At 46.1% G+C, this 27,108-nt stretch overlaps 1 long non-coding RNA gene across 2 annotated transcripts; it reads left to right on the forward strand.

Moving 5' to 3' along the window:
• Positions 1 to 1,723: 1,723 nt before the first annotated feature.
• On the forward strand, positions 1,724 to 26,694 carry LOC122911531. Of its 2 annotated transcripts, XR_006385484.1 has the most exons (4): positions 1,724 to 1,850; positions 3,385 to 3,593; positions 4,767 to 4,925; positions 26,632 to 26,694. It is a non-coding gene; the product is annotated as an uncharacterized LOC122911531 (long non-coding RNA). The 2 variants fall into 2 exon arrangements; XR_006385485.1 differs by lacking the exons at positions 1,724 to 1,850; positions 3,385 to 3,593 and adding an exon at positions 3,891 to 3,983.
• Positions 26,695 to 27,108: the final 414 nt, after the last annotated feature.

The following is a 27,108-nucleotide window of genomic DNA, read 5'->3' on the forward strand; positions in this document are numbered from 1 at the left end:
AATGCCACCAACCTTGGTTTTCTTTTTCAACATTCCTCTAGCTATTTTGGGTCTTTTCTAGTTCCACACAAATTTTAGGATTTTTTGTTCCAGCTCTGTGAAGAGTTGATGGTATTTTGACAGGCATTGCATTGAATGTGTAGATTGCTCTAGGTAGCATAGACATTTTCAGAATATTTGTTCTTCCATCCATGAGCATGGAACATTTTCCCATTTCTTGATGTCTTCTTCAGTTTCTTTCATGAGTGTTCTGTAGCTTTCTGAGTACAGATGCTTTGCCTCTTTGGTTAGGTTTATTCCCAAGTATCTTTGGTTTTTAGTGCAGTTGTAAATGGGATTGATTCTTTGATTTCTCCTTTTGCTGCTTCATTATTGGTGTATAGGGATGCAACAGATTCTGTACGTTTATTTTGTGTCTGGCAACCTTACTGAATTCATGTATCAGTTCTACTAATTTTTTGGTGCAGTCTTTTGGGTTTTCTACACAGAGTATCTTGTCATCTGTGAATAGTGAAAATTTGACTGCTTCCTTGCTGATTCGAATGCCTTTAATTTCTTTTTGTTGTATGATTCTGAGGCTAGGACTTCCAGTACTATGTTAAATAACAATGGTGATGGTGGATATTCTTCTCTTGTTCCTGACCATAGAGGAAAAACTCCACCTAGCAGCCTTGGCCTGTGGTCTCCCCTAGCTGCCACTGCCCTTTTTGGTGGCCCTGAGCTAAGAGGGACAACATGGCCATTTTGAAATGGAAGCTCCCCACTCCTAGTGATGACGGTGCTATTGTATTGTCCTCATCAGTCCAAGAGCATGATTTCTGAGTGAAATATGACACAATAGCAGCTTCCTGACCTTCCTTAAGGTTTAAAAATCATCTTGTGAGTCATCTATTAGAAATATAGATTCAACATGTGTTCTTTGTTCTGGAAAAGAAGTAGATCCCATAGTAATCATGGCTTCCTGGCACCTGCTCCTGAGAGCCATCACACCCGCTCTTTGTCCAAACTATGATGCAGATATTGTCCCTCTTAAATGTCCAAACTATGATGCAGATATTATGTCACATTTTCTAGATGGTTAGACAGGGGCTCGGAGATGATTCGAGTCACAGAGGATTTGAGTGTCAGAAAACTAAGTGGGATCCCCAAGCTGACTCCAAATCCCTATTATTCTATACATGATACTATTTCCCTCTTATCTCTGGTCTTCTCCATCTGGAAACATCTCAAGTCTCAGATTTTCTTGTTGTGTGGTCAAGTGGAATGAATTCAGCCAGCCTTTTCACCTCTGCCCTCATGATCATTAGGAGTGGAAGACCTCTGAGTAAGATATGCAAAGATCCCTAGGAATAGAGACATTATTTTTCTGATATTAAAGTTACTAAAATAACTATCTTTTAAAAATTGATTCAGGCTCTGGTATGTTCAGAGTGTGCTGTAAGATAGGTCTGAAATAGTATTTAAAAACACTCAGCTCAGTCTCTTCTATAAAGTGAGACAATGCTTGTAAACATTGCTAAACTATTCCCTTACCCACGATTACTTACTTCCCAACCGTCATAGTGTTTATATGGTATGACTATGACTTACATTAGTCAAAATCTGCAGGAAAAGATCTAAGACAGTGTATCCAAGCTTTAGGGGGGCTTCATGTTTAAATTAGTGTTGTGACAATGAGCTACTCTATTTTATTCTGTAGTCCAAGGGAATGGTGCCGGACATCTCTAAGATGTCGGGAGGTTCTAAAATTCTGAATTTAAATTATCTGTGTGTTTCAGAGATTTGGGCAGGAGAAAGGGAGGAGCCCAGCTTCTGTGAACACCTCTGTTACCTCCTTGACCACAGAACAGGTAATTTTCTGTACGCATCATTTTGATTTCTCAGTAGTATTTTTTTTTTATTTTTACACTTTAAAGATTTTATTTATTTACTTGACAGAAAGAGATCACAAGTAGGCAGAGAGGCAGGCAGAGTGGGGGGGGGGAAGCAGGCTCCCTGCTGAGCAGAGAGCCTGACACAGGACTCGATTCCAGGACCCTGAGATCATGACCTGAGTCGAAGGCAGAGGCTTAACCCACTAACCCATTGAGCCACCCAGGAACACCTCTGTTATTGGTATTATATTGTTAAAGGTGTTTTTGTCTCAAATTCCTTCCTTGAGTAGTAATTAGAATGATAATGGAAATTTTTATCTTTTACCAGCCATGAGCCTGGATCCTGGGCTCCCAGGGTAGCTGTCCTTTAACATTTTACCAAGCAAAACCGGGCCTCAGAGCTTGGGCCCTATTTCTGGCCCAAGCACATGTTGTACATCTGCTTCAAGAAGAAAAAGAGAATCAAAAAATGTCATTGCAGGGGTGCCTGGGTGGCTCAGTGGGTTAAAGCCTCTGCCTTCAGATCAGGTCATGATCTCAGAGTCCTGGGATCGAGCCCCACATCGGGCTCTCTGCTCAGCAGGGAGCCTGCTTCCCCCTCTCTCTCTGCCTGCCTCTCTGCCTACTTGTAATCTGTCTGTCAAATAATAAATAAAAAATCTTTAAAAAAAAATGTCATTGCAAACATAAAGATAAGAAAAACAAAAGAATCTCTCCTGCTCCCGTAAGATTAAAGTCATACTGACTTGCGCATACTGAAGACATAAGAAAAAGTCTGTAACTTTCTGGAATGTTCTTCCTCATGATGATGTGTAACTCTGTATGTAAAACAAAACAAAACGAATATAGAAACCTGCCCCAAATGTTCCTCTCCCGGAGCACTCCCTTCCTTGTGAAGACTGTCTCCCAGGCAGCTGTCTTTTTTTTTTTAATATTTTTTATTTATTCATTTGACAGAGAGAGATCACAAGTAAGCAGAGAGGCAGGCAGAGAGAGAGGAAGGGAAGCAGGCTCCCTGCAGAGCAGAGAGCCCGATGCGGGACTCGATCCCGGGACCCTGAGATCATGACCTGAGCCGAAGGCAGCGGCTTAACCCACTGAGCCACCTTTTAAGATTTTATTTATTTATTTCACAGAGAGAGATCACAAGTAGGCAGAGAGGCAGGCAGAGAGAGAGAGGAGGAAGCAGGCTCCCTGCTGAGCAGAGAGCCTGATGCGGGGCTCGATCCTAGGATCCTGAGATCATGACCTGCGCTGAAGGCAGAGGCTTTAACCAACTGAGCCCCCCAGGCAGCTGTCTTGATGTGGGTTTGAATAAAACTCTCTTCCTTTCTCTCTAAAACGTTTAAAAGGGTTTGTTCCTTTAGGGTCGACAATAACAATATGTTTTCTTTTTAAGTGAAAAATCAATGTTCCTGGTTCACACCTCCAACAGCCCGGAAGGGCGGTTGTTCTGATTCATCCTGGAGCTTCCTTGCAGATCCAAGCCTATGTATATATGTTTCAGCAGGAATCGTAGAAGGATGATAGAAGGTCTGAGAAGCACTCTCCACTCCAAGGGTGAGACCAGAAGGTGAAGCTCCTCCCCCTTAGAGCATTACTTTTTGGATCTTAAAATTGCCTTGGAACTGTGGGAAACCATTGCATTTCCTAAAGCCCAAGTCTGAGAAGGTCTGAGAGAGCAGCGGACCTTGCCAGGAGCCAGGAACAGCACCGGAGGTAGGGCTGGTGCAGGAAGAGAAGGGGGCAGGGCTCTGCAGGTGGTCTGCAGCCAGACGGGTGCCCGGAAGGAGCTGGATGTCTTGGGGAGAGGGGCCCTGCCCACGACCGGCCCCTGCCTGTCCGGCGGAGCCAGGTGTTCCAGCGAGGAGGCGCCGCCTTGGCCTCTGCGAGTACCTGCAAAAGCAGGGAGGTGCGGGTGTAAGGGCGGGTCGCCCATTACAGGCAGGTGCGGCATCCAATGGGCTCAGGGCACCACCCTCCCCGAGGGATTCAGCACGTGGGGGTGGAGCTACGTCCTCTATGGGCGGACCCGGAGCTGCCTGGGGATGCAGAGGTGGGGCAGGTGATGGGGCTCTGGGAGAGCTGCTGGGCAGAGATCCTGAGTCGGTAAGTTCGGGCCGTGCGCCTAGGTGGGGTTCCTGGGTGTAGGGTCCGCGAAGGGCGCATGAAGCGAGTTCATCGTGGGGACTCAGATGGGTTTTCTTTTTCCCTTTTCCCCCCTCTGCTGCCCCATGTCCGTCAACTGGCCGTATCCCCCAGACCTGGGAGCTCCAGGGCGCCCGCTCACCCAAGCCCTGTGGGATGGGCTGCGGACATTTCAGAGTTTCCCGTGTTCCCCAGGAAGAGTGCATGTAAAGACAGCACACAGTCCCCAACTTCAGTGGGGTGCCCCTGTCCCTGGGCACAGTGCAGGTAATGGACCTTGGGCAGCACCTTGAGCTCAGCTGGGTGTCCCTGTCCACCCCCCCCACGCCCTCGCACAGGTGTGGCACTAACAAGCCCTAGAGTAGTTCCCCAGCTTCAGCATTTTGCATCCTGTCCCGGGATTGGTGGTAATGGGCTGTCAGGGTCATGCACAAGGGTCTTCCTGGTTCCTGTCCCTCCCAGGCACAGGTGCGGCGCTAACAAGCCCCCAATTTCAGAGTCCTGCCCCGTGTCCGCGGGGATGGTAGTAATGGATTGTCAGGATCCTGCAGGAGAGTCCTCCAGGTGGGGGTCTGGAAGCTGGAGGAAACCAGACCCCACTCTAGTTGCATGAGGAACAGATGAGTTCAGGTGTTCATTTGGAAGAGTAACTTCGCTTCTCCAAAGAGGACAATGGCACTGGTCGGCTTTAGAATGAAGCCAATTAGTACTTAAGAAACCAGCATGTGTCTCCCCTTCTCCCAGGAGCTGGAGTGGGTGTGCCGGCCTTAGGTCAAAGGTGCCTTTTCATCCCCACCTGACAACACTTCCCCACTCTGGCTCCACGAGACCCAGTTTTGAAATCAGCCTCTGAGTCAGTCATGCAGCTGGTTCCAGGACGTCAGCCTTCAGAGAAAGCAGCAGGTACGTTGGGCGCAATGTCACATCCGTGTCAGGACGGGAGGTAAAAGTTCTTTAACCCCAAACATTGTGGGCTTTTCTCTTGTCTCTAGTGGAGCCACAAAGTCAGACGAAGCAGCTGTCAGCAGTCTAGAGTGGGTGCCCGAGTTCCTTAGTTGCTCTCCAGGGAGCGCATGGCAGGGGATCCCATTTTCTCTGCTTCATTTCTGGATTACAAAGGTACTTGGAACATCTCTTTCCTAGACAATCACTTTGATTAGAAAGAGAAGATGAGATTTACCCTGTGTGTGTTTTTAACATATAATTTGTTCTTCATCTACCAATGTTTACTCCATTGGGCCGAGGCTGTGGTGGCGTGGCCGGCGTCTGTAGTTAGGTGGGTGTTTGCGGTCAGATAGAGACTGGGATGGTGTCTTGTCATTTGTCAGAAGTGATGTTTCCTAACTGATCAGTCTTTTCGTCCAGAGAGTTACAATGAGGGCAGAGGGGACATTCAAAATAATTCCAAGGAACATTTTATGATTTAAAAGTTAAGCTTGAGGGACGCCTGGGTGGCTCAGTTGGTTAAGCAGCTGCCTTCGGCTCAGGTCATGATCCCAGCGTCCTGGGATCGAGTCCCACATCGGGCTCCTTGCTTGGCAGGGAGCCTGCTTCTCCCTCTGCCTCTGCCTGCCACTCTGTCTGCCTGTGCTTGCTCTCACTTCTCTCTCTATGACAAATAAATAAAAAGTAAAAAAAAAAAAAAAAAGGTAAGCTTGACTTTCCAGTTTCACTCAGTGGATCATCTAGATATCTGGACGTGCCGTATTTTCTCTGTAGTTTCAGGGGTGGTGAAGTCAGAAGGAGAGTGTTTGGGAATTTTCCTGGATAGAAACATGCCGGTGGCTTTAAGAGGCTTGGCCTCAGGAACCCTGGGGTGAATTTCTGGAACTACTTGCCTGTTGCTGCGTGAGTCAGGTTACCCCACAGGTTTTTCCACTCCCTGCTTAGGGAATTGCTGGCAGGTGATGTTGTGCATAAAGCAGAACCTCCTGCACTGTTGGCGGGAGTGCGGGCTGCTGCAGCCGCTCTGGAACCGAGTATGGTGGTTCCTCCAAAAGCTACCAATTGAACAACCCGAGGATCCAGCAATCGCACTCCTAGGTATTTACCCAGAGGACACAAAAATGCACATTCAGTGGGGTCCAAGCATCATGGTGTTTGTAGCAGCATGAACAATAGTGAAACTGTGGAGGGAGTCCCAGTGTCTGTTCACTGGGGAATGGAGAAAGATGTGGGAGACAGATACACAATGGAACAGGACCCAGCTTCCCAAAGAACGAAACCTCTGTCCACAAGGATGCGGATGGACCTAGAGTGGGTTAAACAAGCAAAATCTGTAAGGAAAGACAAAACCCACTGACTTCCCTCCGCTGGAGTTTCAGAAAGAACACAGATGACCATAGCGGGAGGAGGACAGGCACATGAGGAGGCAGACTCAACTTTAGAGCACAAATGGGGGGTTGCTGGAGGCAGGGGCGTGAGGGGAAGTGGTGACTGGGTGGCGGCTGCAGGGAGGGCGCTTGCGATGAGCCCCAGCTGTTGTCTGCAGGTAAGGAATCACGAAATCCTCCCCCTGAAGCAAAGGAATGAACACTTCGTGGAAACAAACCGGATTTGAAGTCCACGAAGGAAAGAAAAGACCGTGTTGTGCTTCATGAAGAGCGAGGTAGAAATGGAGCGTTTTCCGCTCTCCCGTTCTGTAGATGATAGTTTTCAAACACCCCGGCGTGGGCTGCGCTAGTTTCTGATTGCACGAGGAGTCCTCGGAGAGCTGCTGTGAAAGGTTCAGATCTCGGAGCGCATTCACGCTCCACTGATGCGCCGCTGGCTCCCAGTTTGCCCAGGGGGGAAGGTGAGTGCGGAGAAATAGGACAGAGGAGGAAAGGAGGCGTTCACCATTCAGGAGGGAGCCTTCTGCCCCCCGTGAAAGCCTTGGGCCAGTGTAATTTTGGAAGGGGCGAATCTTGGAGCTTTGCAGCAGACAGGGGAGCTCCAGGTCTGGGGAGAGCTGCCAGGGGTCCCGGAGGAGAGCGGAGTGCATTCTGTAGGAGGCTGTGGGCAGGGCTGGCCCCAGGGGTGGCTGTGTGTCCCCCAGGTGACAGTTGTGACAGGTCAGGGCCGTGAGCAGGTTCCTGGCTGAGGACGGGTGAGGCACAGGTGGCAAGCGGCCAGAGCACCTTCTTTGGGCCACCAGCCTCACCCAACAGGCACATCCTCGTCTGTCCCTGTCAGTCTGGTTCAGACCTCTCCGCACTGCCAGCGCGAGACGCTGGTTAGTGCTTCGTTCCTTGCGTGTGGGTGACGTTTCAAAAGTTAGATGGTGGAAATGACGGGTCGTCGGAACATCCGTTCCTCTTTTATTTCCTGCTCCTCTTTCAATCACTGGAGTGAATCAGACCTGCTAGTGGAAGGGGCGATCTGTGTGATTTTCTTCCCTGTTTTAATTAAACAATGGGAAAACAGTCTTCTGAAATAGTCCAAGAATCCTTTGTGGGTGTTTATGCTTTTCTCTTCCATGAACCACTTTCTGATATTAGAAATTATTTTTGAGGGGCGCCTGGGTGGCTCAGTTTTTCAGCATCTGCCTTCGGCTCAGGTCATGATCCCAGGGTCCTGGGATCGAGCCCTACATGGGGCTCCCTGCTCAGCGGGGAGCCCGCTTCTCCCTCTCCCACTCCCCCTGCTGTGTTCCCTCTCTCACTGTGTCTCTGTCAAATAAATAAATAAAATCTTTAAAAAAGAAATTATTGGGGCGCCTGGGTGGCTCAGTGGGTTAAGCCGCTGCCTTCGGCTCAGGTCATGATCTCAGGGTCCTGGGATCGAGTCCTGCATCGGGCTCTCTGCTCAGCAGGGAGTCTGCTTCCTCCTCTCTCTCTGCCTGCCTCTCTGCCTGCTTGTGATCTCTGTCAAATAAATAAATAAAATCTTAAAAAAAAAAAAGAAATTATTTCTAAAGTGAAGCGTAGGCTCAGAGCTGTAATAGGGGGTGGTGCCCTTTGTGAGGGGGAAGCTGAGGGGGAGTGTGGGTTGTTCAGGAGCCCGGGGAGTGGCTGGTTGTGCTCACTGTGGAACACAAGCCCCACAAGCCCGTTAGCCTTCCTTGATGGGGAGCTTACCTGGCGGCCCATCCTGGGCTCTGAAACATAACCCGGTGAATCACTTGTGACATGAACTGAGGAATTCATGAAGAAACAGAATGAGCCCAGAGGGTGCCTGCATCCTCTGCCCTCGGACAAATCCATGGAGCAAAGGAGCTCATCCCCTGTGAGGCGTGTCAGGATCCCTGAGGGTCTGGGCTTTTCTTCCTGGGAAGAGGTTGTGTCCATCCTTATCTGAACCAGTGTGTCTGGTTATGGAGACCCAGACCTTTATGTGATCATGTCAGTATTTTAAAAAAATATTTTATCTATCTATTTATTTATTTGACAGAGAGTGAGAGATCACAAGTAGGCAGAGAGGCAGGCAGAGAGAGGGGGGGGAGCAGGCTCCCTGCTGAGCAGAGAGCCTGATGCGGGGCTCAATTCCAGGACCCTGAGATCATGACCTGAGCCGAAGGCAGAGACTTAACTCACTGAGCCACCCAGGCATCCCACCACATCATTATTATTCTTATTTAAGCAAGTGATCTAGACATTGACTTTGAAATGCAAATAAATATCAAAAGGAAAGCACAAGGTCAAATCTATGGAGGACTGAACGTGTGGTGCCTCTCATTAGTATGGGCAGTGTAGGGCTGCCTGGATGAGAAGGAACATGGAGTTCTATTTGGATAGAAGCGAGCTGTGCCACGTGGTGTTCTATTCTATCCCTTTCCTCACTTCTCTGAGGGGAAAATAGAGTAGTGACTGGAGCTTGGTTTGGAAGTGTTGCTGTTCAGGGAGGATGTAGTCCGAGTTTCCCACACGTAGAGTCACCGGCTGGTCTGCCTAATCGGGCTGTTCTTGCCTTTTGAAGGGCAGCTTGAAGGTGGCTTGAAACCCTAGGGCACTGGAGGAATGATCTGGAAGGGGCACCTGGGTGGGCCAGTGTAGACAGATCCGGGGCATTCCAGAGCTAACGATGAACATTCCTGAGGCTGGAGTTGGCTTCTCTGTGAGCAGCATTGCGCTGGGGAGGAAGGCAGTCTCTGGGTCTTAGGAGCCACCGTGTCAGCAGGTATGAGCCTGGCAGGGGAGTCAGATCATAGCTGGGAGACGGTGAGCCGTGGCGGTGCCATCGCTCTGGAAGCACAGGCCAACTTGCTCCAGGGACGGGGCTCTGCTCCCCAGCCAGACCTCCTGCTGCAGATGTGATAGGAAACTTGTTTCCTGTTGGGTTCTCCAGCCCTTATCTCAGTAGGGGGCTTGGTGGGAAGCAACCCACAGGCAGCATTATGGATTCTCAACTGGTGTGCTCCTTGCTTCCTGGGATAAGGCCCCGCAGGTGTCCTCTGCCTGGTGTCTGTGAATTCAGCCAGCAGAAGCACTTCTTCCAGCACCACAGCCCTGAGAAATCCTCCCCTTTCCTGTGCATGTGCAAGAGACCAGTTTTCATTTGGAACTGAAATCTCAGCTCCTGCCGTTATGTTTCAAGGCCACATGGGACACCAGTCTCCTTGAGGCTCTAATTCTGCATGGGCCCTGATGTGCGAGACTGAGACCGACCTTGGGTCGCCTGTTCCTGCTGCTGCTGCCCGTTCCTTCCTGAAAACTGTGCAGCACAGCCTGGTTTGTGATGATGTCCCAGGAGAGAGGGGCGGGTGCAGCATTCTGCCCCAGCACAGGAGGATGCCGGACGTCAATCACAGGTGGCTGGTGCAGGGAGGAGGGATGTCTGTTTCCCAGGACCTCGGCCAGAGGGAGATTTGGACCCTGGGACGCTTCTCTGCTCAACTTTCTCAGATGAGCACATTTGTGTGCTCCCCTGGAATCGAGGAAGGTGTCTGGTTTCAGGTTTCATGTGCAAATGGATCCTCTTATGGCTCATTCCTGATGGTCTTCAGGTTGCGGTAGGGGGACTCCCTTGTTCCGGGCATCCTGGCTGTGCAAGAGCTCTTGTTACGTTTTCCTCCAGGACTCTAGACCAGGAAATCAGAGGCAGTCAGTGGTGAAACCATTTGTGTAGGCCTCTGTTTCTTCCCTGCCGAAGTGCACTGGTCACTCTGATAACTGCTCTGGAAATATAAAGCAGGAGACAGGGCTGGGGCGCTCAAGGGGAGGTGGTGGTGGTGTCTGCTGTTCACATAGGGGCCAGGTGGGACTTCACTAGGAAGGGGATGCTTGAGTCAAGGTCTAAAGAAGGTGAGTGGTATCACACCAAGAGCCTTCTAAACAGAGGGGAAAGCATATGCAAAGGTCCTGAGGCAGGAGCATACCAGATGTGTCCAGGAGCAGCAAGAAGGCCCCGTGGCCAGAGGAGACAGCTTAGGACAAGACCTCAGGGAAGTGACAGTAGGGTGACAGAAAACCATTGCAGGGCTGTGACCCCATGCGATCCTGTTTCACTGGGCCATCCTGGCTACAGTGTTGAGAACAGATGACACAGGGTTGAGGATCGGCAAGGGAGGTCAACGATGAAGCTTTTCCAGGAACTCAGGCAAAAGATGGGCTCTAGTGTGGACCAGACAGGTGGCCTTGAAAGGAGTGGTTGTTCCTATTCTGGGTTCCTGCTGAGCTCACAGGATTTGCTGATGGGTTCGATATTGGGAATAGAAGAAAGGAGCAATTGAGGTAACTCCGAGCTCTTGTTGGCTGTCCCGAGGGAGGAGAAGGAGGAGGTTCCTGGGAGAAGGAGGTAGTCTGTGTTTTACCTGCCAAGGAAGGTGCCTTTCACAGTGGACCTGCTGATGTTTGTGTCCAGAAGAACTCTGAACTTCTACCCCATCAGCAACTTTCAAGTACAAGGCTCCCCTAATTTTTGAAGTTCATGGTAAGACACTTGGGTTTTTGGGAAGATCTACATTATTACCCAGCTTCAGTCACAGGAAGAAACCTGAAGAGAATTTCCCTCTAATGCAAAAAGTCAAAAAGTGGGCATCACGTTCAGCATCTGTTTTGTGGGGAACACTTACAGAGGCGGTATGCACCCCAACCAGCCCCTTCCCGGCACCACTCTCCGTGTCCAGCCACCAGCACTTTGAATTGTGCCTGTGAGCATCTGCTGTGCTTTATCTCCATTTATTTTGGGCATCTGTTAGGATGTTGTGTCCTGACAACTAAGAGAAGCCAAAGAGAAGGAACTTTTGGAGTCTGAGCATGCTCACTCCTTTTTCTGTGGAAGTGAATGGTAATTCCTTCTTCAGTTTACACCATTTCTACTGTGAAAGGTTTCCTAGGATTGCTGTACTTTCAGATTGTGGGGGAGCCTGTACCCCATCCTGCAGGGTTAGCTTTCGCCTCCATGCTGGGCAGAACATTCCACAACTTACAGATTTTATCCCTCAAACATGGCACCTTTGAGCACCCGCACCTGTTTCTCCCAACCATTCCCGAATCTGGCAACCACCAATCCAATCTGTTCTCATTATCTATGTGTTCACTATTTTTTTTTTTCCCCATGTGGAATGTCCATGAGAGTATCTGGCCTTTGTCTTTCTGTGTCTGAGTGACTTAGCATGATGCTCCCAAGGTCTGTGTTTCCAGTCTGGTTATTGTGAATAATGCTGCCATGAACATGGGAGCGCATCTCTCTTTTTCAGGGAGTGTTTTTGTGTTCTCCAAATAAATACTCCGTAGAGCAGTTATTGGGTCATGTGGTAGTTGTATTTATCTTTTTAGGAACCTCCATAGTGTTTGTTGCAGTGGCTGGCTGTGCCAGTTTCCATTCCCACCAACAGTGCACAGGGTCCCATCGTCTGCATGCCCTTGACCACACCTGGTGTCTGTCTCTGGGATGATTGCTATTCCAATAGTTGTGAGGTGGTGGCTGATTATGGTTTTATGTTTCCTTAGTGACGATTAGTAATGTTGAACTACTTTTTCTGTATCTGTTGGCCAGATGGATGCCACCTTTGGAACGTATCTATTCACATATTCTCCCTTGTTTTTATTCAGTTTTTGTTTGGATTTGAAAGAGTGTTTTGTATATTTTGGAGATGAGCCTCTTCTCACACGACTTGGCAGATATTTTTTCTCATCAGGGAGGTTACCTTTTAAGTGTTTCTTTTATTTTTAAATAACATATAATGTATTATTTGTTTCAGGGGCACAGGTCTGTGAATCATCAGGCTTACATACTTCACAGCACTCACCGATAGCACATACCCTCCCCCATGTCCATCACCCAGCCACCCTATTTCACCCCCCCCCCCAGCAACCCTCAGTTTGTTTCCTGAGATTAAGAGTCTCTTATGGTTTGTCTCCCTCCCTGGTCCCATCTTGTTTCATTTTTCCCTCCCTTCCCCCCACCCCCGCCCTGCCTCTCAAATTCCTCATATCAGAGATATCATATGATAATTGTTTTTCTTTGATTGACTTATTTCACTCAGCACAATGCGCTCTAGTTCCATCCACATCGTTGCAAATGGCCAGATTTTGTGTTTTTTTTTTTTAATGGAATTTTATATATATATACCACCTCTTCTTTATCCATTCATCTCTGTTGATGGACATCTAGGTTCTTTTCATAGTTTGGCTATTGTGGACATTGCTGCTAGAAACATTCAGGTGCACGTGTCCCTTTGGATCACTACATTTGTATCTTTAGGGTAAAGACCCAGTAGTGCGATTGCTGGTTCGTGGGGTAGCTCTATTTTCAACTTTTTGAGGAAACTTCATCCTGTTTTCCAGAGTGGTTGCACCAGCTTGCATTCCCACCAACAGTGTAGGAGGGTTCCCCTTTCTCCGCATCATCACCAGCATCTGTCGTTTCCCGACTTGTTAATTTTAGCCATTCTGACTGGTGTGCAGTGGTATCTCAGTGTGGTTTTGATTTGTATTTCCCTGATGCCAAGTGATGTTGAGCAATTCTTCATGTGTCTTTTGGCTATTTGGATGTCTTCTTTGCAGAAATATCTGTTCATGTCCTCTGCCCATTTCTTTTTTTTAATTCTTAATTCCATTGTAGTTAACGTTAAGACTCTTTTTTTTTCTTTTAATATTTTATTTATTTATTTGACAGAGATCACAAGCAGGCAGAGAGGCAGGCAGAGAGAGAGAGAGAGAGAGAGAGAGAGGAGGCAGGCTCCCTGCTGAGCAGAGAGCCCGACGTGGGGCTTGATCCCAGGACCCTGAGATCATGACCTGAGCTGAAGGCAGAGGCTTTAACCCACTGAGCCACCCAGGCACCCCTCTCTTCCCATTTCTTGATTGGGTTATTTGTTCTTTGGGTGTTGAGTTTGATAAGTTCTTTATAGGTTTTGGATACTAACCCTTTATCTGATAAGTCATTTGCAAATAAATATCTTTTCCGATTCTGTCAGCTGTCTTTTGGTTTTGTTGGCTGTTTCCTTTGGTGCGCAAAAAGCTTTTGATTTTGATGACGTCCCAATAGTTCCTTTTTGCCCTTGCTTCCCTTGCCTTTGGTGATGTTTCTAGGAAGTTGTTTTGGTTGAGGTCAAAGAGGTTGCTGCCTGTATTCTCCTCAAGGATTTTTGATGGATTTCTGTATCACACTGAGTCTTTCACCCATTTTGAGTCTATTTTTGTGTGTGGTGTAAGGAAATGGTTCAGTTTCTATCTTCTGCAAAAAAAAATGTGGCTGTCCAATTTTCCCAACACCATTTGTTGAAGAGACTGTCTTTTTTCCATTAGACATTCTTTCCTGCTTTGTCAAAGATTAGTTGATCATAGAGTTGAGGGTCCATTTCTGAGCTCTCTATTATATTCCCTTGATCTGTGTGTTTTTGTGCCAGTAACATACTGTCTTGATGACTACAGCATTATAATAGAGCCTGAAGTCTGGAATTGTGAAGCCACCAACTTGGTTTTCTTTTTCAACATTCCTCTGGCTATTAGGGGTCTTTTCTGGTTCCATATAAATTTTAAGATTATTTGTTCCATTTCTTTGAAAAAAGTTAATGGTATTTTGATAAGGATTACATTAGGCCTGTAGATTTCTCTAGGTAGGATAGACATTTTCACAATATTTGTTCTTCCAATCCATGAGCATGGAACGTTTTTCCATTTCTTTGTGTCTTCCTCAATTTCTTCCATGAGTACTTTATAGTTTTCTGAGTACAGATTCTTTGCCTCTTTGGTTAGGTTTATTCCTAGGTATCTTATGGTTTTGGGTGTAATTGTAAATTTGATTGACTCCTTAATTTCTTTCTTTTGTCTTACTGTTGGTGTATAGAAATGCAACTCATTTCTGTGCATTTATTTTATTTCCTGACACTTTATTGAATTCCTTTTTTTTTTTTAAAGATTTTATTTATTTGTCAGAAAGAGAGAGGGAGAGAGAGCGAGCACAGGCAGACAGAATGGCAGGCAGAGGCAGAGGGAGAAGTAGGCTTCCTGCCAAGCAAGGAGCCCGATGTGGGACTCAATCCCAGGACGCTGGGATCATGACCTGAGCCGAAGGCAGCTGCTTAACCAACTGAGGCACTCAGGCGTCCCCACTTTATTGAATTCCTATACAACTTCTAGCAGTTTTGGAGTGGAGTATTCTGGGTTTTCCACATAAAGCATCATATCATCTGCAAAGAGTGAGAGTTTGACTTCTTTGCTGATTTGGATGCCTTTTATTTCTTTTTGTTGTCTGGTTGCTGAGGTTAGGACTTCTAGTACTATGTTGAATAGCAGTGGTGATAATGGACATCCCTGTTGTGTTTCTGACCTTAGCAGAAAAGCTCTCAGTTTTTCCCCATTGAGAATGATATTCACTGTGGGTTTTTCATAGATGGCTTTGATGATATTGAGGTACATACCCTTTATCCCTACACTGTGAAGAGTTTTGATCAAGAAAGGATGCTGTACTTTCTCAAGTGCTTTTTTAGTATCTATTGAGAGTATCATATGGTTCTTGTTCTTTCTGTTCTTTTCTTTTTAAAGATTTATGTGACAGAGACACAGCGAGAGAGGGAACAAAAGCGGGGGGAGTGGGAGAGGGAGAGGGAGAAGCAGGCTTCCCACTGAGCAGGGATCCTGATGCAAGGCTCGATCCCAGGACCCTGGGATCATGATCCAAGCCAAAGGTTTAATGTCTGAGCCACCGAGGTGCCCCATGTTCTTTCTTCTATTAATGTATCATATCACATTGATTGATTTGAGGATGTTGAGCCAAACTTGCAGCCCAGGAATAAATCCCACTTGGTTGTGGTGAATAATCCTTTTAATGTACTGTTGGATCCTATTGGCTTGTATTTTGGTGAGAATTTTTGCATCCGTGTTCATCAGGGATATTGGTCTGTAATTCTCCTTTTTGATCAGGTCTTTGTCTGGTTTTGGGATCAAGGTAATGCTGGCTTCATGGATTTGGAAGTTTTCCTTCCATTTCTGTTTTTTGGAACAGTTTCAGGAGAATGGGTTCTAATTCTTTAAATGTTGTAGAATTCCTCTGGGAAGCTGTCTGGCCCTGGGCTCCTGTTTTCTGGGAGATTTTTGATGACTGCTTCAAATTCCTTACTGGCTATGGGACTGTTCAGGTTTTCTATTTCTTCCTGGTTCAGTTTTGGTAGTTTATATGTCTCTAGGAACACATCAATTTCTTTCAAGATTGTCAAATTTGCTGGTGCATAGTTGCTCGTAATATACATATATGTGTGTGTGTGTGTGTGTGTGTGTGTGTGTATTTGACAATCTTGAAAGAAATTGTGTATATATACACACACATATTATATGTAAAATATATATATATATATTAAGATTTTATTTATTTATTTGACAGAGAGAGACCACAAGAGAGGGAACACAAGCACAGGGAGTGAGAGAAGGAGAAGCAGCTTCCCACAGAGCAGGGAGCCTGATGTGGGGCTCGATTCCAAGACCCTGGGATCACGACCTGAGCAGAAGGCAGACATTTAATGACTGAGGCACCCAGACACCCCTCAAAACTCCAATCTTTAGGGATGTGGTATGGTGCAGACTTGCACTTGTCCACTGCAGGGGGTGGCAGTGTCTTGCCACACTGGGGCTGGTGGAGGTTTGTCCCAGAAGGGCAGTCACACCAAGGCACAGGAGCTTGGAGTTTAGAGTAAAGCAGAGCAAAAAGCCGGCGTCTAGGTTAGCTACCCTCAGCAGGGGTATTCTGCTCTTTTTGGATGGAATATTATGAATATATATTAGATCCATCTGGCCCAAGGTGTCATTCAAATCCACTGTTTCCTTGTTGATTTTCTGTCTGCATGATCTATCTATTAATGTAGGTGGGGTGCTAAAGTCCTCTGCTAGTAACGTAATATTGTCAGTTTCTTCCTTTGTGTCTGATAATAGTTGGTTTATGCATTTAGGTGCTCCCCTGTTGGGTGCCTGAATATTTACAATTGTTATTCTCTTGTTGGATTGTTCCCTTTATATAAAATCATATAATTTTAATATATTTATAAATATTTATTTATTATATTATATTTATATAAATATAAATTTATGTAGTGTCCTTCTTTGTCTCTTGTCATGGTCTTTGTTTTAAAGTCTATTTTATCTAAGTATTGCTACTTCAGTTTTCTTTTCACTTTTAATAGTGTGGTAATGCTTCTCCATCCCTTCACTTTCACCTTCTTGTGTCTTTAGGTCTACCGCGAGTTTCTTATTAGGCAGTGTATGGATGCATCTTGCTTCTTCATCCGTTCAGTCACATTATACGTGTTGATCGGAGCATTTAGTCCACTGTCGCTCAAATTGATTATTGAGAAGTATGTGCTTGGTACCATTTTGTTACTTGTTTTAGGATTGTGTTTGTAGTTCTTCTGTTTCTTTCTTCTCTTGCTTTCCTCCCTTGTGTTTTTATGACTTTCTTTAGTGATCTGCTTGGAATCCTTTCTCCTAATTTTTGTGCTTACCTATTACAGTTTGTTGATTTATGGTTACTGTTAGGTTGTATATAATTAGGTTTGTATATGATTAGATTTCATATAATATCTTATGCATGTAACAGTCTATGTTAAGTTGATGGTCGCTTAAGTTTGAACCTATTCTAAAAACACTAAATTTACTCTCAATATTTTATGTGTACGAATGCATAATTTCATCCTTTTATTTTGTGAATTTCTTGACTGATTTTATTTATTTACTTTATATTATTCATGTCCGTTTCATTTGGGTCTTTTGCTGTGGTTTGCCCTGTTCTTGCATTTGGGATGTATTTCTCTGTCTTCTCATTTTGTACATTGCTGTGTTTGTCTATGTGTATCAGGAAAGTCAACTATGTCTTCTGATCTTGGAAGTAGTGGGCTTATGGAGAAGTAGTCCTGCAGTGCCCTGGGGTGCAATGTTTCCTGTTCATTAGAACCTGGCACTTCAGGGGTATCTCCTATGTCCATTGTGTTCACTGTGGCTGAGCTGCATTTGCCTTCAGTCCAACTGGCTAGTTTTCCACTTTGCCTGTTGTGGCCAGGTTTGGTCCCTGTTCTGTTAAGTGTTCGGTCTCAAGCCATGGGTTTGAAATTTGGTGATATAAGCAATCAGACTCTGTGCCTGCCCTCAGCCCATCTGTGCTGCCCCCGAGAGGTTTTCACTGGTGGGCAGGGCTGGTGGGTCAGATGTCCGCCTTCAGTCTGTATGTTGGGGCTATAGTTAAAGTGGTGTGTGACTACACACCTTCCCCTCTCCCGAGGGCAGGAGTCCCTCTGGAGTGGTGCTGCTCCTTTCCCCAGCTGCTTCAGGCCATGATATGGCAGGAGCCATATCGGAGTCACTCCAGCGGAGCAGCACGGGTTGGATGGGGGCAGATTCAGAGGAGAATGTGGGGTGGGATGCACGGTGTGAGCAAGGTCCTGGTGCTGGTTCCTGCAGGTGTCTGCCTACCTACCCTGAGATAAGAGGCAGAGAAAATAACTGGCAGAGAAAAGGTGACTGCCAGCTCTTTTGTTCTTTGAGAGGTCTCCTACAGATCCCTGCCCCTCCAGCACACATTCTGGGATTCGTAAATAAATCTCCTCCAATTATACCCCAGGCCCTTTACAAACTGCTTTATCTCAGAGGGGTTGTTTGTTACGCTGTCTCTTTAAGGGTAGGGACTGTTTCCTATGCCCTCCACCCCTCCCAAAGCCCAGTCTGCTGATTATTAAAGTACCAAGAGTTAACCCCTGCTGATTGTAAAAACCCTGAGTAAAGTTAAGCCCTACTGGGTTTCAAAGTCAAATACTGTTGGTACTTCTCTTCCCAGTGCAGGCCTGTGGTGTCTGGGGGTTGCCTGCTGTGGGGTCTCTCTCTCTCCGTACCCTGTGCTTGTAGTGTCCCTCTTATTTGTGGTTCCTGACCATATCTCCACCCCCTTACCCTTTTTGATGTGGTCTCCTGTCTGTGATTAACTGTGGAAAGTCTGTTTTGCCCGTCTTCAGCTCTCTTCTGTGTGACACTTATGTGGTGGTTGTGTAGGTGTGTCTCTGGGACAAGGTGAGCTTAGGATCTCCCTACTCTGCCATTTATCCTAGGAATGTGTTTTAACCATTTTAAGGTGTACAATCAGTGGTATTTGATGCATTCACAATGCTGTGCCCCCATCGCCACTACCTAGTTCCAGAACATTGACATTATCCACAAAATAAAACCCACCACCCATTGGGCACTTCTTCCCCATCATTCCCACCCCCAGTGCCTGGAAACTACTAATATGCTTTCTGTCCTGACGGGTTTGCCTATTCTGGATATCAATCATACAGTATGTGTACCTTTTTATGTCTGCTTCTCTCACTAGCATTTTTTCAAGGTTCATCTATTTTCTAGGATATATAACAATTCTCTTTTATGGCTTAATAATATTCCATTTTATGGATATAGGACAATTTGTTTATTCCTTCATCAGCCGATATACATTTGGGTTGTCTTCAGCTTTTGGCCATTGGGAACAGTACTGCTATGAACGTTTGTGTGAACATTCTAGTTTGGACACCTGTTTTTTATTTTTATTTATTTATTTTAAAATTATTTTATTTATTTGACAGAGATCACAAGTAGGGAGAGAGGCAGGCAGAGAGAGAGGAGGAAGTAGGGTCCCTGCAGAGCAGAGAGCCCAATTCGGGGCTCGATCCTAGGACTCTGGGATCATGACCTGAGCCAAAGGCAGAGGCTTTAACCCACTGAGCCACCCAGGTGCCCCCACACCTGTTTTTTATTTTTATTTTTGGACAACTGTTTTGAATCCTTTTGGGTGTACTCTCAGAAAAGGAACCCCTAGGTTCTATGGTAATTCTGTGTTTAACGTTTGAGGAGTGGTCAAATTGTTTTCCTCATTAGCTACCAGCAGCAATGTATGAGGGTACCCATTTCTCTACAACCTTACCAATACTTACTATTCCATTTATTCTTTTCTTTTCTTTCCTTTTTTTTTTTTTTTAAAAGATTTTATTTATATGACAGACAGAGATCACAAGTAGGCAGAGAGGCAGGCAGAGAGTGTGAGAGGGAAGCAGACTCCCTGCTGAGCAGAGAGCCCGATGCGGGGCTTGATCCAAGGACCCTGAGATCATGACCTGAGCCGAAAGCAGAGGCTTAACCCACTGAGCCACCCAGGCGCCCCTCCATTTTTTTCTTTTATACCATTCTAGTGTTATGAACTGTGAAGTGAAATCTCATGGTTTTGATTTGCATTTCCCTAATGATTAAGGACACTGAGTATCTTTTGCTGTGATTATTGGTTATTTGTGTATCTTCTCTGGAAACATGTCTATTCAAGTCCTTGGCCCATTTTACTTTAAAAATTTTTTTTGCAACATCTAAGTTTTTGTTGATGAGAGTTTTTAAAAACAAGCACCACCACCATGTGGAGACTAGGAAATTTGGAAGGGGAGGGAAGGACAGGGGAAAGGATTCTGCTTTATCAGTGAGAAAGTTCCAGCATGGATTTCCCAAGTCCTCCAGAAACCTGTGGTCCTTGAACACCTATATGTGTCACTTCCTCAGGATCGTCTTTTTCTGGTGGGAGCCAGGTTGGGCTGTGATTGCTTCTTTTTTTTTAAGATTTTATTTATTTATTTGGGAGGCCTGGGTGGCTCAGTTGGTTGGACGACTGCCTTCGGCTCAGGGCGTGATCCTGGAGTCCCGGGATCGAGTCCCGCATCGGGCTCCCAGCTCCATGGGGAGTCTGCTTCGCTCTCTGACCTTCTCCTCGCTCGTGCTCTCTCTCACTGTCTCTCTCTCTCAAATAAATAAATAAAATCTTTAAAAAAAAAAGATTTTATTTATTTATTTGACAGGCAGAGATTACAAGTAGGCAGAGAGGCAGGCAGAGAGAGAGGAGGAAGCAGGCTCCCCACTGAGCAGAGAGCCCGACGTGGGGCTCCATCCCAGGACTCTGGGATTATGACCTGAGCCGAAGGCTGGGGCTTTAACCCACTGAGCCACCCAGGTGCCCCTGTGATTGCTTCTTAAGGTTCCAGTCATCAGCATTGCATTTAGTGCACAGAGAAAAGGAAAAATTAAGGAAAACAGAAAAGTGATGTGAAAGTTAAAATGTCACAGTCTGGCAAAATTGAGTTTCTGCAAAGAAAGAACTGAGAGAATAGAAGAGAGACAACATGGAAAGAAAATGGATAAACGCTCTCCAAAAGTGATAAAAAATGAACCAATAGATTCAGGAAGCACCGTGGGAGGTTCATAACTAGTCTCTAGACTTTTCTAGATTCACAGATGTTTGCTCGCTCAGTGTCTCCACGGAGGAGTGAGGGCCTGGAGGTTCCCGTCTGCCATCTTGTTGACGTTACTCCCTCTCCTTTTCTGCAAAATGCACAGGCTCAGATTTTCCCAGATCTTCAGTCCTGATTACATTTTGCTTAACAATTCCTTCTTTAGTTTCTCTCTCTCCTCTTGTGTTTTATCAAAAGCAGCAAGGAGAAAGACAGCCATACCTTTAGCACTTTGCTTAGAAATCTCAACTAAACGTTCAGGTGCATCAATTAGAAGTTCTACTTTTTGCAAAACGCTAGAACACAATTTGAGCAAGTTCTTTGCCACTTCATATCAAGGATAAACTTTCCTCCAATTTTCAGTAGCTGTTCCTCATTCCCATCAGAGACTTCATCCAAAGCGCTTTTGATATCCATGTTTCTATCAACTGTCCCTTCGAGGTTATGGTGGACAGTCCCCAGTTTCTTCATGATCAGTGGCTCCTGAATTCCTGGAATCCAGCCCTTGTACCCCCCCCAAAGACACAGCAGAATTTAGGGGCATGCATGTTCACAATCTCAGGGCATGGCAGAGGGTACAGCCGTAAAGGCAGAGAGATTATCCTGAGCTAGAGACAGGATGCTAAGTTACTTGCTTGGGCAGTGGGGGTGAAACGGTACAGCCCAAAGGCATGGGTTTGATGCTTGTGATTCCCTGACTGACCTTGATCAAATTATTTAATTTCTCTGTGTCTCAGTTTCCCCTTCTGAACATTGACCGTCTTACAGTAAAGACTCTTGACATTACCATTGCTAAGTCCCAGACACAGTCTGAGGCAATGGAAAATTAAAGATGGAAAGATGAAGCTAAAATCCTGCCTTATAGAGCACACATTCTGGAAATGGGAGGCAGGCTATAAACAAGTAGACAAGAAGGGATTCATAGCAAGTCATACTGTAAGTGCTAAGGAAGAAAGCAGAGTGTAAGGAAGACAGGTATGTGTGGGAACGTGGTGATTTGAATGGCATGGCTGCAGGGATTAAGGACCTGGACAAGTGGCGGAACTGGCAGAGATGTTTGGAAGGAGGGGGACGCAGGTGGAGTGAGCAGCATGAACAAAGGCCCTGAGGTGGGGTGTGGCTGGGGTCCCTACTCATTTCTGAGGCTGTGAAACAAATCACCACAAACCTGCTGGCTGAAAATGCACATTTAATCTCCAAATTCTGGAGGCCAGAAGTCTCAAGTTATATTCACTGGCCTGAAATCAAGGTGTTTTCAGGGTTGTGCTCCCTCCTGAGGAAGGGGACAATCTGGTTTTTGTTCCTTCCAGCTGCTGGTGGCTGTGGGAATTCCTTGGCTTTGGCCACATCATTTCAATTTCTTCTCCATGGTCACATTGTCTTCTCCTTCCTTTCTGTGACCTGTTTCTATCTTATAAGGACACTTGCAATTGCATTTAGGGTCCACTCAGATAATTTGGGGTAATCTTTTCAATCTTTCGATCACATTGGCAGGGTGCCTGGGTGGCTCAGTGGGTTAAGCCGCTGCCTTCGGCTCAGGTCATGATCTCAGGGTCCTGGGATCGAGCCCCGCATCGGGCTCTCTGCTCAGCAGGGAGCCTGCTTCCTCCTCTCTCTCTGCCTGCCTCTCTGCCTACTTGTGATCTCTGTCTGTCAAATAAATAAATAAAATCTTAAAAAAAATTTGATCACATTGGCAAAAATCTATTTTGCCATAAAAGGCACACAGGTTCCAGGGATTCATTACCTTTGAGGGATATTTCCATGTTTCCAGTTTCTTAAAAATAGAAATCAAGGAGGGGAGTGTGGCTACGGAAGAGTGAGATTTGGGAGGAATAGATTTATCACGGAGAGGTCACAAAGGAGAGGCCATTGCGAGGACTCTGACTTGGAAAAGAGGGGGAACCACTGAGGGTTCTCAGCAGGAGAATGAGATAGTCGAAGAGGATTCCTTAGTTTCTGTGGTAAGATCAGACTTTGGGGGGTTAGGATGGAAGCTAGTGAGAGGATGGTACAGTGGAGGGAGAGAGACAGTGATAGCTGGGCCCAGCATGGCAATAGTGGTGATGAGAAGTGGTGGCTCTGGGGTACACTGAAAGTAAGTTGGACAGAATATGCCAACCAGTTGCATACAGGAAGAAATAAAAGGAGTCAAGGATGGCAATGAAGTTTTTACTCTGAGCATCTGGAAAGATACAGTTGCTGTGTCCCGAGATCTGAAAGCCAGAGGGAGGACCAATTCTGGAGCAGGAGGCAGTGAAGAGCTCATTGCCCTCAATGTGTTTTGGACACACTGGATTTGACATGTTCATCAGATATCCAAGATGGCGCATTGAGTATCTGATTAGATCTGCAGGTCTGGAGTTGAGGGGGTTGCTATGAGCTGGAGATGGAAGTGTCACCCCCACCCCACCCCCACACATGCCTATTGGACATGTGTTACAGAAATGCGGGAGTAGACAGCCAAATACTCATTAAGACAGTGAGACACAAACACACACAGGATACACATGAACTTAATTTATGTGCCAAAAATCTGAGGACTCCTAATGAAAAGGCTTTATAACTCTCCCAAGAAGGTTATAAGAAAAAGCAGCAACAATGAAGCAACTCTATGTAAGGTTTACTGGATGGACAGAGCAGGGACTTTATGTCTAAATACAGTTTCAAGTGGTTGCAGACTAGCAGTAATCCCAGAACTTGTCCAAAAATGAAATTCTGTAATCTCCAGAAAAGAAGGGTACTTTCAAACAAAAAGTACCCTTGGGAAGTCCCATAATGTCTCTTTTCAGGGATGAAGTGACACACAAAGATAACCAACCAAAAAAGGAAACAAAGCAAATTTAGGAATTAAAAAAATAAATTTACAAGGAGATTCATAAAATCTTGTTACTGGTATTATCCCATGCATATTATGAGTTAACTGTGTCTACCACATTACCAAAAGTATTTAACAAATTGAAATTTAAAAGGATTCGCTGGAAAGGGGATTATGAATAGGAGACAAAGCAGAATAAATTATCCAGAATGCAATACAGACAGTGAAAGATGGAAATTACAGAGGAGGATTTAAGACTCATGAAGGACAGAATAGAAAGACCTACCAACTGGTGTTCACAAAATGAAAGAATGGGGAAAGGACAATATATAAAGGAAAGGAAAATTTGCTGAGTAGAGATTCACAGATTCAAGTTGCTCAGCAAATCCCTCGCTAGAGAAAAATTGAAGAGTTTTACACCCTAAAACATGCAAAAACTGTAGAAAACACATTTGGTTACTGAATCCAGGCAGAGATAAGTGAAGTTACACCAAACTGAGGATCCAAACCCAGGATTCTAAGGGGGTAAATATATAATATCCTGGTCTCTGCACTCCCCCTTTAAAATCTTGCATTTTTCTCTTTTTTAAAAATATTTCTATTTATTTATTTGACAGAGAGGTAGAGAGCACAAGTAGGTATAGCAGCAGGGAGGGGGAGAAGCAGGCTCTCCGTGGGGCAAGGAGCCAGATGCAGGACTCCATCCAGGACCCTAGGATCATGACCTGAGCTGAAGGCAGCCACCTAACCAACTGAGCCACCCGGTGCCCCTAAAATCTTGCATTTTTCTATATAACTTGTATTTTAATATCAAAAAGGCCTTTGCTCTAAAACAGCATTGACCAAAAGATATGCAATTCTTAGAGAAGGAAATATTAAAGCCAACAAACACATGAAAAGATTCTCTTATCAACAATAAAAGAAATGCAAACTTAAGCCACATAGAGTCACAATTTCATACTTAGCAGATTGGCACGATTTGAAAATTTCACAAAATCCAGTACTGGACGTAATAACTAGCAACCAAAATAATTATAAACCACGAAAAAAGTGCAAATTGGTACAATTTTAGAAAACAACTTGTCATTGTATAATGAAGACAGGGAGGGGAATATACTTTGCACTAGCAAATCTTGTTACCTTTTGTAAGCCTTGAGGAGAATCTAGTTGATGCCAGGGTTTTTACCAACTACTCTTGCTAAAGGAATTAAATACCACAGCCACGAGATCTATACCAAGCTGGAAGCATTGTCTAATGAATCTTATGCACTTAAGTACTTGACATATACACGAAAATTCATAGCCACACTACAATTTAAAAATAAACATAATTAAAATGAAATGAACAGGGGCGCCTGGGAAGCTCAGTGGGTTAAGCATTTGCTTTCGGCTCAGGTCTTGATCCCAGCGTCTCTGGATGGAGCGCATGGGGGTCCTTGCTCAGTGGCGAGCCTACTTCTCCTTCTGCCTGCCGCTCTCCCTACTTGTACTCTCTCTCTCTCTAACAAATAAAATCTGAAAATAAAAAATGAATTATAAGTAAAAGTAAACTTAAAAAGAAAGTAAAGGAAACAGCCCAAATATATACCCGCCGTAGACTGCTTTGTCCTACGTACATCTACCGCCAGCGGGCGTTGGGGGTGGGGGGCAAGGACAGCGATTCTGGGGACAGTAGTGGGTCAAGCTCTATGGGTTCCAGGACTGAAGGCCTTTTTCCTTAAAGCGCTCACCTGAAGCCGCCGTTTCTGAGGCCTTCGAGGACCTGTAAACAGGATAGTGGCAGTCAGTGTCACAGCCCTGACGGGACCGCACAAATTTGCAAGTGTCGTCTGTTCGCTGGCAACTGTTGCCATGACAGCCCGGACACAGGGTATTTTAGGAACCACAGACCTGGGCAAGCCGGCGCCAAACACTCAGAGCCCACCCGAGCTGGCCAGAGCAGCCCAGGATTTCACTTGAGACCTTCCACGGTAGACCGCAGCTCTCCGCAGGCACCAGCAAGGCTGCCCACCTCCGGGCAGGAGGGCGGTCGCGAGGGCCGAACCGCGAACCGGAGGACTTTCCACGGCCGCATCCTTTTCTGGGAAGGGGAGTTTTGTGCTTTGCGAGCCACTGTACTTCAGAAGAACTCAGAGGGCGGTCCCCTTGGCCTCTGGACACTTGGAGTGCGCGTCGGACCGGAGCAGCTCCGCCGCAAAGCGCGCGGGCAGTGGCATGCTGCGGCTTTCTCGCGGGGCGCCCAAAGCGCGCGGGAACGCGCAGCCTTTTGGGAAGTGTGGTTTTTATGGGGCAACGCGCGAGGCACAGGTAACTTGCTGCTGACGCGGAGGAAGCTGGGAAATGCTGTTCCGGTGTGGGCTGTGGGCTCCGTCCTCCTTCCGCCTCGCGGTAATCTCAGGGAGGCGGCGGGATCCTCCCCGGGCGGTGCAGTTCTTTCCACCGCAGCGGCCGTGGTCCGCTCTCCGCATCGAGTGCAAGGAGGTGCGGCCTCTGGATCCCCGGGCCCGGCCTTCGGGGCCAGGGAGGGCCCGCAGGGACTCAGGCAAGTGTGGGTCCTGACGGTGCGACCGGGCGTCGGACACGGCCGCCACAACCTCCTGCTGCTGATTCTACACTGCGGGGTGAGCCCCGGCAGGGCCTTAGCTTTCTGGGCGTGTCAGCTCTGTACAAGGGGTGTCGTTTACCTCAGAGTTGCTGCAAGAAGGAAACGGGCGAGTGATTGTGCATCCTACGCACTGAGAGAAAACGCCCTTGGCAATGGTTTTGGGCAGTCCAGTGGTCAAGTGACGCTTCCCACTTATGCAGCCTTCAACGCTTTGGTTCAGCATCGCTGGGTTTATTTTCTCATCGTTTAGAAAAGAAATGTGGAATAAGTGAATGTCTGTCTTGCATAGTTGTGAAGACTGAATGAGCTCTTAACATTGTTACTGTTGTTTTGTGAGTCTAAAAAAAATACGAAGTAGCCGATTTACATGCCTGTAGCAGCTGGGGAATGGCTATCCCGTGCCAAGGAACACTCTGCTAGTTTAGGAAAAGAATGAAGCCCTAGAAAGTGATTCCCAGTGTTTACTTGTAGATGTGTCACAGCACTGTGAGATACATCGCCTCATTTTTCATGGGTCCTTTTTTGTGTTCTTGATCTGCTTTCTCAGGACACTACTCTTCTTTAAGACGGGAGGCTGGAAAAAGGACCGTGTTGACAAGTCATGTTCCAGGTAAGTCGGTGATGTCCGCAGATCTTCCTGAACCATCTTACCAGAACTCTTGAGTGTTTGCTTTGCTTACAAGCTCCTACCTAACAAAGTCCTTTTAGGGACCAGATTTGTGTTTCCTTTCATTGTAGCAAAGAATGGAGCCCAGAGAACTCCAAAGTACTCTCTTCTCTCAGTGCTCCTCTTCTCTACCATTTTTGTTTAAAGTCGCTGTAGTCTTGAGCAAAACTTTTTCTTTTGTTTGTTTTTTATTACAATTCAAAATTCGAGTTTGGAATTTGGGGTTATTTGCTTTACGATTGTAAAAGTACTATTGTGTGGTTTCAGTTAACGATATTATCAGTCCTTTCAGTTGTAAGTCAAGAGATGTTTGGAGTCATCGTGATTCTTTCCTTTCTCTTATAACTGACCTTCAGA

Source organism: Neovison vison, chromosome 7 (assembly GCF_020171115.1).
Source record: "Neovison vison isolate M4711 chromosome 7, ASM_NN_V1, whole genome shotgun sequence".
Taxonomy (NCBI): domain Eukaryota; kingdom Metazoa; phylum Chordata; class Mammalia; order Carnivora; family Mustelidae; genus Neogale; species Neogale vison.